Here is a 16,580-nt window from a genome sequence, read left to right on the forward strand (position 1 = left end):
CTTCAGAAAAACACTGGGAAGCTGTTGTGTCTAAGCGTGCCTGTGGATTTCAGCAATGCAGGGCGCGTGAGCCTTATCGGTGCATGTGTGCTGGCTTGAGGCTGGGTGTGGGTTCACACTTGGCATTCCTAGTCAGGGGGCATGGATGCCACTGGTTCTGATTTTCCCTAAGTAGTAAAATACATGAAAATATGGTAAATTTCAGGCTTATTTTCTTACTTTTATTTTTATGTTGTGGTAAAATACACAAAACATAAAACTTACTATCTTGATCGCTTTTAATTGTACAGTTCAGTGATAAAGTACCATCATATAGTTGTGCAAATGTCACTACAGTCCATCCCTAGAACTCTTTTCATCTTGCAAACTGAAACTTTTCTACCCATTATATAGTAACTCTCCATGAGCCCCTTCCCTCAGCTTCTGTCAACCACCAGTCTACTCTTTGTTACTATGAGTTTAGTGTTTTTTTTTTTTTAAGTCCACATATAAGTGAGATCATGCAATATTTGGCTTTCTGTGGCTTATTTCACTTAGCATAATGTCCTTCAGGCTTATCTACGTTGTCACAAATGGCAGGATCTCCTCTGTTTTAAAGGCTACATAATATTCTATTGTATGTATACTTATATGCCATATTTTCTTTATTCATTCTTATTTTGAATAAAAATATCAAGAAATACTAAAACCTCTTAACATGGTACGTAAAGGTTAGTGTACCATTCTTGTTTCAGAATAAATAAAGTTGTACCCTGTTATCATACTGATGATGAAGATGAGGGTAACATTCATCCTTCAAGCATTTTCTGCTCTTGTGAGGAAAAGATATGCCCCTGCCATAAGTAGAGGAAACCTGCACAAAGGATGGCTGGGATTATTACTTGTTAAGACCTTAGAACCAAGCCTGGCAGGGTTGCCTGGGTGGCTCAGTTGGTTAAGGATCCGACTCCTGATTTTGGCTCAGGTCATGATCTCAGGGTCGTGAGATTGAGCCCCACACCCGGCTCTGTGCTGAGTGTGGAGTCTGCTTAAGATTCCCGCCCCCCCCCCAATGCGCTCGCACGCCCTCTCTCTAAAAAACAAAAACAAAAACACCCCGCAGAGCCCAGCACACAGTGAGGACTACATCAGCGTTACTTAAATTAAATTGCACAGGACTTGGCAGCCTATAAGCCCTTTCATGAATGTTGCCTTATTCCCCTTTGCAACAACCCTGGAGGTTTGGTAGGACAGGGATTATTATTTCCACTTTACAGATGAAGAACCCGTAGTTCAGAGAAGTTAAGGAATTTGCTTAAGGTTACAGTGACTAGAAGGGATTAATCTAGAATTCAGGATTCTGTTTTCCTTTTGGGTGCTCAGGAGTGATGGTCAAGTAATTGGGTGCTCTAAAGCTATGGCTTCTTCTGGGTGGCCTTTTCACCATGGCTCTAGCTTCCCCCAGGCTCCAGTGACACCATTTCCTCCCCTTGACCCTTCTGGACATTTCACCGCCCTTGTTTATCTCTCTACACTTCAGCTCTGTGAGTAGTCCCTTTATATTAAAGTCTCTTTATTTGAACCATCTGGGGTGAATTCTGTTTCCTGCTGAGACCCTGACTGTTATAAAGACCAATAATGACTTGCTTATTTTTAGATTGCCAAGTGAGGGGATAAACAAATAAGCAAAACCCAAACAAAACTGCTGTTTACTACTGCTCCATTTATATGATTAAAACAAAGCTCTAACGCAGAGAGAAAGAGAAAGAGAGAAAGGGAATAATTGTAGCAAATCTCACTATATTACTTTGTTCTTATTTTATTATGACCTGGTAAAAACCGTATCAGAGATTGGATGGTGTCCATGGGCCAATATTTGGAAGCAAATAGGTGAGATCACTTCACCGCTCTAGCAGTTTGTTCCCCTGGTACTTAACATAGTTAGAAAGAGAGCACAATACACCATACGTGCATTTCCCAATATACGGTATAATGTACTCTTGAAGTTTCATATAAATGCTCCATGGCTCTTTTCAACCTGCACTGAACATCTATTTTGTATACCTCCCCCTCCTCCCCCAAATTGGGGATATACAGGTATGTAAGACACAGTTCCTGCCATCACAGTCTAGTTGGTGTGACAGACCAGAGGAATTGTAATATATTGAGGACAATGCCAGGAGAAAGGTCAGCATGAAGCTGTTCCAGGAGCACATTGCAAACACAGCAACTAAAATTCTTGGGGATGGGGGTGGAGTAGTGATGTCTAGACCAGGTGACATTTGAGCTGAAGCTTTGAAGCATTGTAAGAGTTTGCCTAATGGACAAAGGGAAAGGGCCTTTCAAGCAAGAAGTCCAGCTTGAATAAAGGCGTGAGGGCATGAGAGAACATGGTACCCATGGGAGTGTGTCCTGAAATTAACCTGGTGTGGCTGAATTGCAGGGTTGAGGGTGAGACACAGAATGGAGCCAAAGGATGAAGAACTTTAGATTTAGCACTGAGGGATTTAGCCTTGATAAAGGCAAGCATCTTTGATTTATTGGAGGTTGTTTTTTTCCTTTTTAATAAGTGGTGTGACATGGTCAGATTGGCATTTAAAGATCACTCTGGTTATCATTTAAGAGATGGATTGGAGGGGACTGAGATTAGGGGCTCAGATTCCAGTTAGGATATCATGGTAATGGTTTAGGAAATTAAAAAAAAAAGTGAGGTTCTTGGTTAAAGTGACAGAGTAGATGCAATATTCCCAGTTCAAATCCCCTCAAATCCACCTCCTGATCCAAGGGGCCAGTCAGGGAGAGGCTTCCTTTGAATTTTCCTCTTAGCTTTAGCTGACAATTGGCTACCTCGAACCCTAAGCCCCATCAGTCTATGAAAGGTGGCAACTAAGAAATTCCCACCTTCAGGGCACCTGGTTCAGGCGGATAAGCGTCTGACTCTTGATTTCAGCTCTGTTCATGATCACAGGGTTGTGGGATCTAGCCCCGCATCAGGCTCTGCCCTTAGCATGGAGTCTGCTTGAGATTCTCTCCCTTTTCCTCTGCCCCCCCCCCCCCCCCACTCAGGCACACACTCTCAAATAAGACCTTAAAAAAAAATTCCCACCCTCTCATGAGTTTTTGGACTCACACAGAGTTTGGAGTCTCATGAATGCTATAATTTTACAAAGTGGTGTATTGGTGAAATAAAAGGCAGACTGTGTATCCCAGGAAATATTTCCAGGTAATTGCCACTTCCTTTGATTTGTGAGTACTTTGCCTGTGTGTTTGTGTACTTAGGGCCTAAGGGTTTGGGGGAATCTTGTCTGTGTGTGTGTGTGTGTGTCCCCTGTTCTCTCTATGCTTACTTGCCCGCTATCACCTTGCAAAATGAAGCCTTGTTTGCCATCTGCCTAGGAGCAAACCTCCTGATTGCAAAGTTGGATGTCGTGAGTTTTCAGATACTGCTTTGTGACTAGGGCTACATTTCTCTGCCCTTTCTGTCAGGTTTTTCATTCCAAAACAATGAAAATTTTATACACCTACACTAATCATTTTCATGAGCTGTGCAGCATGGGAGTTTCGCTTTTATTTATCACATGCATCACTTTGTCTATGTATTTGTATATATGTGTCTGAGAAATTTTCTTACTAGTTCCATGGGAAACGAGGAAATTTGCTTTACCTAAATCTGACCTATGCATCCCTGTCTTATTGGGTTGGGGAGCATTAAGCAAATTAAGTTTTCTGAGACTCAGTGTCATCATGAATAAAGTGAAAGGATTTTATAAACTCTAAAATGCATCAAGAATACTATTATTGTTATTATTAAGAACACAATTTGGGTATATTTCAAATGTCAGTGTAACCTTTTTAAAGATACTCTTCTGGGGCGCCTGGGTGGCTCAGTCGTTAAGCGCCTGCCTTCGGCTCAGGTCATGATCCCAGCGTTCTGGGATCGAGCCCCGCATCGGGCTCCCCGCTCGGCGGGAAGCCTGCCTCTCCCCCCTCCTGCTCCCCCTGCCTGTGCTCCTCTCTCACTGTGTCTCTCTCTGTCAAATAAATAAATAAAATCTTTAAAAAAAAAAAAAGATTTAAAAAGATTTAAAGATACTCTTCTGACAGTGGTTATGGTGAGTCTAGATGGCTCTTACAAATTTCAGATCTGGTATCTTTTATAGCTGAATACAGAGAACCTACTCTTGACTGAAAAGAATTGATTATGTGTTTAATAATGTTTTTTTTTATTTTTTAAAGATTTTATTTATTAGAGACCACGAGAGAAGGAACACAAGCAGGGGGAGTGGGAGAAGGAGAAGCAGGCTCCCCGCTGAGCAGGGATCCCGATGCGGGGCTCGATCCCAGGACCCTGGGATTATGACCTGAGCCGAAGGCAGACGCTTAAGGACTTAGCCACCCAGGCGCCCCTATTCATATGTTTAATTCTGGAGAAGTTTTTACTATGGTTCCTGCCCTGTAGCTGGCTACTATTATTAATAATTTATTATAAAAAGTAAACTTTTAAAAGTACTTGATAGCTGATATTGCATTTTCACTTACATCAGGTAAATTGATCCTCACAATAACCATGTGAATTAGTTTAGATGACCATCATTATCCCCATTTTACAGATGTAGAGACTGAGATTCAGAGAGGTAAAATTGTATCTAAGTTCATGTAGTAAATAATTAGAGCAGCAACCTGAGTTGCGTTGTTCTCCAGATTCCCTTGTCTTCCTATTATACCACCTGTGTTAGGTTGTAATATTTATTGACCCGATTTGTTTTCCATTTCCTGGCCCTGTTCCCCTGCCATATTTTCATGTTGCTGGAATATACTTTTGTAACTCATTGACTTTGAACTTGGCCATGTGACTTGCTTTGGACAATAGATTGTGAGCAGATGTGATATAAACCTTGTCTAAGTAGAACTTGTACACGAACTTGCGTGGCTTGGTCCTACAACTTGAGTGTCTGTGCTCTGCCATAGGAATAGCATGCTCCAAGTAGGATTGTTCCTTGTGCCTGCGTCTTACTAGGAGAGAACATTTGGAGCTCGGTGGAGCCCAGTGGAACACACTGGAACCCAGGCAAGCCCAGCAGAAGCCAGTAGAACCAACCTTTGGCCCTCAGGTAATGAGGGCAAGAACTAAATGTTTGTTGTTATGAACTACTAAGATTTGGGGAGTCTTTGTTGTTGTAGCAAAAACTAATAATCCACCGTGTTTTTCTTAGGAGCTAATTTGGTTCTGAGACTTTGATGGGTTCCATTCCATTCTTCTTGAGCCTTTTGATACTCCAATAAAAATCCTGTGTAACCCAAGGACTAAGCCAATTATCTGGCCCAAGCACAAAGCCTAGAGTATGCAAGTCTTCAGTAAATGTGTGTGTTGCTAAGAATGATGAAAACCTGAAGCTCTAGTTCAGTGGCCCTGTATTGACCCAGAACAGAGAACAGAATGCTGCATCCTGAAGGACTTTTTGGTAGGCAAGGAAGTCTCTGGGTGAAATGAGGTAAGCAGGGGTAGGAACTAGGACATGGAACCAAATCTACTCAAACATGAGAAGAGCCTTGGGGAGAAAGCTCAGTTGTAAAAGGATGTTCAGCTAAGCTGTCACGGTGTGGAGGCAAGTTTGTAATATCACTAAAAAGAAGCACATTTTCTTGGAACTTTGCAGCCAGCTCATGCCCGTTTTGGTCTTATCAACCTCAGGCACAGTCAAACCTCTTATCCTTCCAGAATGTAGAAAACTGTCACCAGAGGAGTAAGCCTTGACTGCCTTACTCTACGGAAGCTATGCCCCAGCCACACTCAAGGCATGTTTGGCATCATTGTAACTATAATTTATTCTCTTACAGAAAATATCTCCAATGACTGGAACCACATTTGTCTTACTAACAGTAGGAACTCCATGAATATTTGCATCATATATAATAAGTCAGAAATTCTTTACCTTATCTGAAAACTGGATGTTCTTGGACAGTCTTTTTTTGCAGTTCTCTCCAGTGAAGACTACGCTGCCTTTTTCCTGGTGGCTCCACAGAATGGAGAGGTTTCTATATAGTCCTTGGCCTCTTCTGTTGCTCTCTTGTCACTCTTCACAGATTCTTACCAGGCTCTTGGCTTTTGTAATCTGTGGTTCCATTCACACTGCCCTCCACTAGATTGTCTAGAAATCTGCTGACTTCTAAATTGCTCTCATCTTCATTGATCATCTTAACCCAAATCACAGCATTTCCTTGTATCCTATCCGAAGTTGCCTTTCTTGGAAACTTTAGTATCCTTACTACAGATTAGTTTCACAGTTCCTCAGCCTCTTGAAATCTATGGCCTTCATCTATACTCTGTATATCAAATATTTTTAAATCTCAGAAAAAATAGAATTTTAGCCATTCAGTGCAGGAAGTGCCCTTAGGGATCATCTAATTCAATGCCATTATTGTTCAGATGAGGTGATGTGAGCAAGGACTTGGTCAAGTGAGTTAGCAGCAGATCAGAGAATAGAACCCAAATGTCTTTCTTTTCTTTTAAGATTTTTTAGTTTATTTGAGAGAGAGAGAGAGCGACAGAGAGCATAAGTAGGGAGGAGAGGGAGGAGCAGGCTCCCTACTGAGCAGGGATCCTGACACGGGGCTCAATCCCAGGCCCCTGGGATCATGACCTGAGCCAAAGGCAGATGCTTATCCAACTGAGCCACCCAGGCACCCCCAGATGTCTTTCTTCCTGATCTAGGATTCTTTCAGCTGCACCATCTTACCTTTCCAGGCATACTTCTCTTGTCTGCCCATCAATATTAGTGTGTAATCACAGTGTATATGACATACCTGGAAGTGTTACTACTATGAACGTGAATCAAAACATGCAAGGTTCAGTTTGAATTTAGAGAATATGTTCATGCTTGAATTTTCTTCTTGTTTAAGATCTATAGGAAAAACAGAGACTTGGTTCTAGTTTAAATTAACCCATAAGACTTCCTTAAAGAAAGTTACTTCAGCTTCCTTCTTAGCAATAGAATGAATTTTGTTAAATTCAAAAAACATTTGTTGGAGGACTACATGCCAGGTACTGAACACACAGTGCCTGTTTTCAAGGAACTTACAGATTAGGAGGGGAGAGAGCGACGTAGAGTTAAATGCAATACAGTGTAAGAAGAGGTATAACAGAAGTATGCATAAAGTATTGAATGAATGCCAACAGGGAGGAGTCACCCTTGCCTATAAAGGCTTGGAAAGTCATAGGGGATGTGACTCTTAAACCATATCTTCAGGATAAACAAAAAGAATAAATATCCTTAAGATAAGTAAGGATACATTTCCTAGATAATTGAGCCTGTGGTGGTGCTGGGGGCAAGAGGTGAGGAAGAAGCATGGGGTTGAAGATTAAAAAGTAATTCATTGGATTGTGCAGTGTGGAGCTCACAGGTATTCTTGGTGAGAGCATTTAGGGGGTTGAATTGAGAAGTGAATGATAGTCTGAGTATATTGGAAGTAGGCAACTCTTTCTAGATTCTTAGCTTTGAAAAAAAAAAGGAAGGAGAGGGCAGTAGCTACTAGATAGGGATATGGGTAGAGGGGAGTAGGAGAGAGCATTAAAGTTAGAAGATAACTGCTTATGTTTCTTAATAGTGGTGGAAAGATCCAGTAGAGAGAAAGGATTTAAACCACCAAAAGTTGAAGGACAATCGATGAGAAAGGATAAGGCAAAGAATGAAAAGGAAGAAGTTAGAAGGAGGAACATTTCTTCCTTGGATATTGGATATTGAAGGGAGAAGGTCAGGAGAATGTGGGTGTAGGATGGTTGTTAGTATAGAGGATAGAGGATAGGGAATCCAGACTAGAGCACATGTTTTGTCCATGAGATAATTTTTTTGTGAAATTGTCTGAGAGGGAGGGATTTAGGGAAGACCTAGGAGGCTTGAGGAGGGATTTGGAGGAGTCACTGAAGGGGACAGAGAGTGAACTGGCCACAGACAAGTAAGAGCAATGCTAGTAAAAGCATTTTGAAGGCTCAGCTGACATTAAAAAGCTCTAGCCTATCCTGACACCAATCTGAAACATGGTGTCACCTTCTTGGACTCCATCTTGGATGATATCCGAGAATAACCAGGATGAAATGGCATTTTCTTCTGTTGGGGTCTCTATAAATTTGTGTTTGGCTTAGGGTTTTGTCAATGTTAGGTTCTAAGCACTGGATTTCTACTTTATCTCTTGGTTCAGCTATTCCATATGCTTTTATGGTTCTGTAAATCAGGGTTGCCCAGGAGAAAGGATAACAGCGAGAAATTCCCTGAATTCCCCAAGAAGCCACAGGACTTGATTAACACTTATATATGGAAATGCCACATTCCTAATAAAAATAAAACCCAGAAATCTCCAAGTTGGCACTATAATTAGAATTCTGTGAAAGGGGAGGGCAAATGAATCAAGAAATCTCAGTCTTTTCCCCCAAGATTCACTTTCCTGCTGGAGTTTCTCAAGTATTACTGGTGCCACTATGATGCTTTCCTCCAAAGAACACCTTCTGCCTCTAACATTTGGGGTAACTACATAGGTAAAAGACTTACCCACTTGTCCACCTGAGTTGTTCAGTAAGACTTGGATGGAGGTGGCAATGGGAAAATAAAGATATGAATCTAGATCTGCATTTAAATTACACGTTTCTAGCTTGAGGTCCTAACAGGGCTCCCTGACTTCCTAGTTGTCTCTCCTCCTTCACAAAGGGGGCACACTTCTGTCATTCACATTTTATTAGAATAGCTACAGACATTTTTACTTCTTGATGTTAGATCCAGAAAGAGAAGTGGAACTCTGTCACCCACCTATCTGGAGCTTTACCTCATGATTTTTCTTTTCTGAGACCACTTTCTTCTATAGGTGGCCTCAGCTTCGGGGATATCCCCACGTTAGCCACCGTGGAGTAGCCTTCTTTGTAGGTCTTGATCAGATAATGGTAGCAACCGACAGCACAGTGACCTCAGTGGTCACAGAACAAAATTAATTTCCAAGAAACTTGTTTCCTTAGAGCAAACGTGATAGATACGTGGTAACAGTAGCAGCAAGAGCCTCCAAATTTCTTTTAGTTTCATTTATTAGGTGCCTGTTATGTGTTTTATGATTTACATATATTATCCTTGATCCTTATATAAACTTTGTTGAGAGCAATATTATCTCACAGGTGTGAAAAAATGAGGCTCTGAGACAAGGTAAGGTTACAGAGCAAGCGGCAGAATTGGGAATCTAATTAGAGCTGTCTGACCTCAAACTAATGTCCCTTCCTGTTTCTTCTCACATTTGGGCCTCATGCTTAAAATCTTCGTGCTGAAGACCTTAGGAGGAATGGGAAGTTTTGGGTGTGTCTGCGGGAAGAGAGAAGCCAGCCACGTTCGGCACTGCTCAGGGGAAAGTTCGGGAAAGAGAACCATAGGGGTGACCTGGTCCAGAAAAGACACTAGAGAGACAAATGTTGACTCTGGATTCTTAAGTGGTTTGCTCTGGGGAAGAAGTGGCCAGTATCTTCCTCCAGAGTCTCCACAGATCTTTAGTGAAGTTGACCTTGCTCATTGGTCATCTTTGGAAGGACCCTGAAGAGGTTTCAGTCTTGCATTTGAGTGGATATGAGGTGAGAAGAGAGAGCATTCAGGGTACTGAGGAGCTGGGATAAAGGCCTTTGGGGATAGTTATGTGTGAGGAAGATTATTCGTGCCTTTGTATGAGACCTGGACGGGTGGGTGGTGGGTGGGTGGGTGGGAGGGGTAGAAGGAGAGAGAGAGAGAGAAGGAACAGTCCAGGAATATAAAGTATAAGGGCCAGTTAAAGAGATGATGAGCTCTAAACCAAAACAAAGCAGTGGGAATAGTGAAGAGGGGCTAGGTTTGAGGACGATTCTGAGGTAGAACCAAAAATCCTTGGAAATTTAGAATGAGAAAGACAGTGGGGTCAAGGCTAACTCCAAAATTCAGGGGCTGTATGTATCTTGAGAATACTGAAGGAAAGAAGATTGAGAGCCCCAAAAGGAAGAGTAGGCAAGTATTGTATTATAAAAAGAAATAGCAAAAGATGTTTCTAGTGGGTGGAACTGTGACTTTCATACTTACTGAAGCTTCAGCCTCAGAATCCTTTTCGGTAGTTTAGCTGAAGCCCAGGAAGTGCCAGATGCAGTTTTTGGGTTGGAGGTTGGGGAAGGGCGAGCCCCACCTGCTACCTCCTCCATGGCCCTTCCTGGGGTTCTCAGGAGTTGCCATTGATTCTCTGAGCACAGTTTGAAAAATTCTGCCTCCACTTCCTCATCTGCACAGTGGGATACTATGTAGTCCATATGTCATGAGGCTAAAGTCAGGGCTACATGAGTTACTTCCTATGGGGAGCAAACCTCTTAAGTTTGCTTTTGTTCTTATTCTTATTAGAGCAAATTAATTTGTTTCTGTCCTTTTCTGCTTTTTAAACTACCATGTTCCTATTACAAGAAATGTGCAGAAAATACTTCAAATTCTGTTTTAGATATGAGCATTTTGGTCTAGAGACCTATTTTAATCACACAGGAAAGAGTCCTGTAACGTTAACTTTGCCCTTTTAAATGGCTCAAACACACTCCGAGGGCAAAAGAAACCTCTGAGCCTAAGGTTTTGGAAGCAGATGTAGCAGATGATGATATTGGGGCTGATCTTCCTCTGGAGCCAGGGCATTCAGTGGCAATAACCAACACGCCAAGAGCTTTTCAGTTTGCCTGGTGCTTTTTCCATCCCTGTCGTTAAATGCTCATAGATTCCTAGTTATTGTTCAGATGTTAAGGGTGAGAAAAACAGAGACTTAACCCGTATCCATGAAGAGGCAAGATTCCTTCCAGGTCCTCTGATTCCACATCCTGTACTCTTTCCGCTCTCCCACATCGGGTAGGAATTAAGTGGAAAAGCTCATTTTTCCTTTGAGGTCATGGAGGTCCAAGCTGGCTACTTACTGCATTCCTTGTTTGAGAGTTCAGGGAAATGCTGGCCAGCGTGAAGCTCCTTCCTATACATTTTCCTAAGCCCAAGTGGGAAGATGAGTGGAACATGGCCTCGTTTGTTGTCTAGAATCCAACAAGTTTCCAGTAAACACCGTAAATTCCCACATACATTTTCCAAATGTGCGCCCTCCTGGTGGGTTGGAGAAAGTGGACTTCGAGTTCTTAAAAATCTTTCTGCCTCTCCTTCTACCTCTCCTCCCATACTTTCCGTTTTATACAAGGATCCTTTTCATTTTTAAACCTCCTGATCTTGTAGCCTCAGTCAGTCATCTGTTTTGAATCTGACCACATCTAGTCATGGTACATACTTCAGGTATAGGCTCCTAGGATGCTGACCGAAGAAAGGGGGTGAAGCAGTGGGAGAGATGAGACCGTGGCAAGGAAGCTTGTAAACCACGAAAGGGAAGCTTAAAAATTCTGCAGCCACCCTAACATGCTTTCCATCCAGAAAACTAGTAGGAAAGAACAGCTGCGCTGTCCTGCTAAGCTGATTGTTCCAAGACAGAACAGCTCTTTCACTTCACACTTTCCCTCCATTTCCTCTCTCCCTTCTTGGCAACACCCTTTCTTGTTCTTCCATTCCTTAACTCCCTCTCTTGGGTCATCTATCACCTTGGATATTGTGTTTCTTTTCCATGAGTACCCACTGGAACAAAAGAAACCAAGACCTACAAACGGTGAAAAAAAGAAAACTGCTTAGGAGAAAAAGCTTTTTTTTTTTTTTTTTTTAAGGAGAAAGAGTGATGTTTCCTGAGGGAATTAAAAAAAAAAAAAAATCAGCTCGTGTCCACCCCTTTGCAAAGTTGCGGATCAAGGTGGTGTTACTGCTCACAGATAATGTGGAAGCAACACGTAGGCTTGAAAAATGAACCGTTCCTTCCTGGGTGAAGCTTAGCTGATCCCCCTCTGTCATAATTATCGACAGATTGAGATGGAAGGGATTATGGAACACATTGTCCTTAAAGATATTCAGGGGTGTGACCACGAACCACTCTGTTGGAAAAGACTGGAAGTGGTGCAGTTCATCATCACAGCCCCTGGAATGGCTGAGATATGCAAAAGTGCTGGTTTGATCCAAAAGGTATAAATAGCACATGAGGGGGGGAGGGTGAGCAAGGCTTGCAGGCTGCTGTGTTTGAGGAACAATTTGACAGAGACAGAGCAAGATGATGATAACTTGGAAAAAGGATAATTTTTCATGATTACCTCTCCCCCCCCCTTCCCGGAAAAGAATAGCTTGCACCCATTGGAATTCATGTGTGGGTTAAAGAGACAGAGGGAGAAATGCAAATTGGCATCATAACAAAGAAAACATATCATTTTATCTTTTCCTTTTTCTGGGTCAACACTTTGGGGGCATGAGCCCTCTAACTGTGAAGATTTTGCTAAAAAGGTGGGGCATGTTGCTAGGGTTCCCCTAAGGTTTTAGACCTTTTAGAACGAGTCACTTCTTCCTTACTAAGTGCCCCTCCTTAAGTGCAAGTGCTTGGGGTCTGTGAGTGCTTCTGCAGACTGACCATGTGGCCTCCACCAGTTTTGCTACAAATGCATCTGCCCCATAAACGAAATGGTGCTAACTGCCATCAACGGTCTGAAGATAAATCCTGAAATTCTCATAGCAAAAATTTCAAATAGCCTGCCTGCTTTTTCTTCTAAGATAATGTTCACTGATTTTTTAAAAGTTTGATTATGAAAGTAGCACATAGTCAATGTAGCACTTTTGAAAATAGGTAAAAGTGTGAAGATGAAGGAATAAGTGGTATCTATAATGACATCCCTCACGTGTGTTCACGTTAAGACTCCCCGAGGACCTCGGAGTCTTCTGTCTGACCTGTTGTAGAGGTAGTTTTCTTGCACTCCTCCTCTTCTCTCCTTTCCCCTTTCTCTGCTCTTCTCCTGTCCCACTCTGTGTCTGGGGATTTGGTGCATTACCTCTGCCTTCTGTCTAATCCTCTGGTTCTTTCAGGAACTTCTCTGGTGGAGTGGGATGGTAGTTGCTTCACACCAAAATCTGATGAGCCTCAGGAATATATTACCAAAAAATGATTCCATTTATCTGCCAATAGAGGGGCACTCTAGAACAACACTAGCAGATTGCTGCCCTGTTGGAACACAGTACGTCCTCCAGCCCCCACTTCTGGAGCACGCCTCGGATAACAGTGGGGAGTCCTGGGTGGGGGGAGTGGGCTGAAACTAGGGTGGCCAGATTTAGCAGATAAAAATACCGATGTTTCATGGGACATGCTTAGATTTTAAAAACTTTTGTTTATCTGAAATTCAAGTTTAACTGGGTGTCCCGTGTTTTATCTGGCAAACTCTAGCTAAATAGTAGCTGAACCTCCAGAAAGACAAGGGATTAAAAAGACAAAAGAAAGAGACCAAGGAAAGTGGACTCATCAAGGTTCAGCAGGTTCATGGAAGAAGACCTGTTTGTTTCCAGCACTGGATGATTCTACCCCCAGGACCTCAGTCTGCCCCTCTTCCTCCCCTCTGTACCCTCAAAGTATCACCTAGTCTTGGTGATTCTGTCACCTAAAAACTATTCACTATCCCACCACCATTGTCCGTTCAGGAATTCATTGTTGATCACCTTGACCATTGTGATGCCTCTCTAGACCAGACTCTAATATTCTTTTTGTTGTTGTTGTTACAGTGCTGCTGAGAGGTCTTTCTAAACATAAATCTAGGCAAGTCCATTCTCAGGCTTAAAATGCTTCAAAAAGTTCCCGTTGCCTTTAGGATAAAGCTGAAACTAGAAAATCTTGCCAGACCTTCCTGATATGGCCTCTGCACATCTCTCTAAGCTCATGTCAGGGTCCTCCTTGCTCCTTTATGTTCATCCTAATTTTTCCCCCAATTCCCTGAATAAGATATGTTCTTTCTTGCAGTATAACCATGGTACACCTTTCTTAGGCATTCAAAAAACCGTTATTTCTCCTCTACTAAACACAAGACATTGTGCCTGGTTCTACCCTTACAGAAGTTTAGACCAGGGCCTCAACACTCAAATGGGACTGGGGCTGGTCTGGCCCATACTACTGAGGGCAAAGAGCTAGATGAAACGGTTTCCTTGTTCTAGCCTACCTTTTCCACTTTTGGTAGAAACATGGATGTAAGAAGCCTTTCTCTTGAACTGTCCTATTGGAAAGATAACATCACAAGCTCAGTGATAAATGGCAGCTGACTTGGGCCTCAATGTTAGGGGCACAAGAGGGAGTGGTGAGGACTGGGGCAAACCAGGCCCCGTTAAAGGGAAAATCACTACCCCGTTCCACCAGTGGTTACCATGAGGGAATTTCAAGAGAAATCAGAAACCTGAACTTTAGTATGAAATCTTCATTGTTGGCCAGTAATTAAGAACAATAACAACAAACTCACAAAACTGTGGGCCAGACAAAATATTTGTGCATGTGCTTTTTCTCTTGGCTCTCTAGGGTGAGAGCTCTATTCCAACTGCCCGATTCACACAGTTGTATCCTGCTTACCTAGCACACTTGCTCATTCTTTAGGCCTCAGCTTAAAAATGACTTGTGGCAGTCACCTTCCTTAACTGTCACTCTCAACTCTTGACTCTATCAAGTTCTTCTCCTGGGTGTTTCTATAACAGGGACACTACAGGGAAGCTTCCTTTTTGGATCAAAGCACATACTCCACTGTATTGTAATTGCCTAGGTAATTCTTTCTCTCCTAATCTGATAGTAACTTCCAAGAGGGCAACAGGTCTGTGGATGGTGTTAACTTCCGTTCCCACAGGGCATTATGCCTGGGGCATGAGGGTGTGTAGAATTGAATGGTCAAACAGATGGGTGACGTTTGTGTTCTCCAACCTGCATGCCGGTGCACCTGCTGCATTCTCTCTACTCCCTTAGAATTTAGGTTGTTTATTTGCAGGAATCTGCCCTCTCTGCCTTTTCCTCATCTTCATGCACCAGACTTTAGGTGGTTTGTTTATTTGCAGGAATCTGCCCCCTCTGCCTTTTCCTCATCTTCATGCTCCATCCAGGCTTTGGTCAGCCGTCATTGTGCTCAGTTCTCACTGCAGAGATGTGAAGGGGGTTTAATCCTGCTCGCTTCTTGCCAGAAAGATCTGAGTATGAATAAAAAGCAGATCCCTGTTGATGCTCACTGTCTGTGTAACACCATCCGACATCCCTCTCCCCTTCACCAACTCGGTGGGGGTCAGTGTTTAACCATTCCAAACCCAGGGTCATCTGGCTCCGTAAGCGTTCCTTGATATCAGCAAAATGTGTCAAACACTTTTGATAAATAAAGATGATGCACTCAGAGAATATTTATTACAATAACTACTTCATTTAAGACCTGGATATTGTTCTAAGTAACATCTTCAGAGGAAATATTCTGTTGTATTTCAGAAGACCATTTTTATCTCTTAAAAATTTGCATTGATTTATCAGCTTAGTTTCTGATCTATATGTAATGGATGTGTGTGTGTGTGTAGGACTCTACAGGTGCCCTACCAAGGTGACCATTTTTGACCTGGAGTAGATTGGATGAGGTGCGGGGCAAAGATGAGGTGACCCTCTCTTCTGGGCAACTCCTGGGTCATGTGCTGGTTGGTACTGAGGGGCTGTTGTCAGTAGACAACAAGGAGCGAGCCAGGTTTCCACTGGGCCCCCAGGCTGGTGATGCTGCCGGATGGCACCTGCTCAGGTTGCTGTCTGATGTCTCCCTCATCTCACTCTGTTTCTGTCCATGTGATCCCTCCTCTTTTTCTCAACCTATTGAGTCTTTAGTCTAGTGGGAGAACAACTCGCTCTCAAAGTATGCTTTAAACGTCTTACACCTGGGCCGGTGGCTTTGAACTCAACATTTAAGAATATCCTCTTGTGGTTTTCTGGTTTCTCAGTGTCCCCTTTATTTACATCCAAGTATTAGGTGACTCACATCTAGGTGTCTGGACATATGGGGAGGCAGTTGTCTTTGGAGGAACAGTAAAGAAATTCTATGATGGCAGTTGTGAAGGAAAAACACGCTGACTACTACTCCAAAATACACTTTTGTACCTGTAGGTGTATCTTCTATCCTACTTGCTTGTAAGTACATGTCTAAGATTTTAATGGGAGAACACTGTGGGTGGGGGGCAGACTTTTTAAAAATTGAGGCATATATGCTAAGCTGACCAGAGGATAAACCTTTGAAAAAGTGGAATAAAGATGGGCAGCTTGTATCACCCTTGGTTTGCAAAGTGCTTTTTTACTCATGCCCAGAATGTGAAACAGACAGGATGGGTGGTATTTTTCTTTGTAACAGATGAAGGCTCAGAGTGGTTATGTGACTTCCCCAAGACGCAAAGCAAGTCAGTGGCAGAGGATCCAGGCCCTTGGACTGCATTCTGAGTCTCATTCTGCTATCTGCAGGCTGCCTCTCCATAATCTGGAAGGGTTAACCCTGTCACTGAGGAGTCTCTGCACCCGGGGTGCCTGTAGGGCAGAGACAGGGTGTATCCCCACCCACAGCACTTTACACACCGTCCTACGATCTATAGACAGCCATCCCTAGACAGACAAACTTCCCTAAGTGAGCTTCCATGCGGAGGACCTCTTGGTCCCTTTTCTTACCATGGATGACAGGACTGCAGAAAACTCTTGACTTGTTTTTA

The sequence above is a fragment of the Neomonachus schauinslandi genome, chromosome 13, assembly GCF_002201575.2.
Source record: "Neomonachus schauinslandi chromosome 13, ASM220157v2, whole genome shotgun sequence".
NCBI lineage: Eukaryota > Metazoa > Chordata > Mammalia > Carnivora > Phocidae > Neomonachus > Neomonachus schauinslandi.